This window comes from Arachis duranensis, chromosome 6, assembly GCF_000817695.3.
Source record: "Arachis duranensis cultivar V14167 chromosome 6, aradu.V14167.gnm2.J7QH, whole genome shotgun sequence".
Classification (NCBI taxonomy): Eukaryota; Viridiplantae; Streptophyta; class Magnoliopsida; order Fabales; family Fabaceae; genus Arachis; species Arachis duranensis.
This window is the reverse complement of record NC_029777.3, coordinates 71,403,368-71,404,132: the sequence shown is the minus strand read 5'-3', so window position 1 is coordinate 71,404,132 and position 765 is coordinate 71,403,368.

Here is a 765-nt window from a genome sequence, read left to right as displayed (position 1 = left end):
GACTCTAGCAAAGCGGAGTCACAATCTGAAAAGGTTCACCCAGCCATGTGTCTGTGGCATTTGTGTATCCGGTGGGAATACTGGAAAACAAAGTGCTTAGGGCCACGGCCAAGACTCATAAGTAGCTGTGTTCAAGAATCAACATACTTAACTAGGAAAGTCAATAACACTATCCGAAATTCTAATTTCCTAGAGAAGCCAACCATTCTAAACTTCAAAGGAAAAAGTAAGATGCCAAAACTGTCCAGAAGCAAAAAGCTACAAGTCCCGCTCATCTAATTAGAATTAATATTCATTGATATTTTAGAATTTATAGTATATTCTCTTCTTTTTATCCTAATTGATTTTCAGTTTCTTGGGACAAGCAACAATTTAAGTTTGGTGTTGTGATGAGCGGATAATTGATACGCTTTTTGGCATTATTTTTAGGTAGTTTTTAGTATGATCTAGTTACTTTTAGAGATGTTTTCATTAGTTTTTATGCTAAATCCACATTTCTGGACTTTACTATGAGTTTGTGTATTTTTCTGTGATTTTAGATATTTTTTGGCTGAAATAGAGGGACCTGAGCAAAACTCTGATAGGAGGTTGACAAAGGACTGCTGATGCTATTGGAATCTGACCTCCCTGCACTAAAAATGGATTATCTGGAGCTACAGAACTTCAAATGGTGTTCAACTCCAAGAAAAGCCTCAGCTCGTGGATAGATCAAGCTCAGCCCAAGCACACACCAAGTGGGCCCCGGAAGTGGATTTATGCATCAAT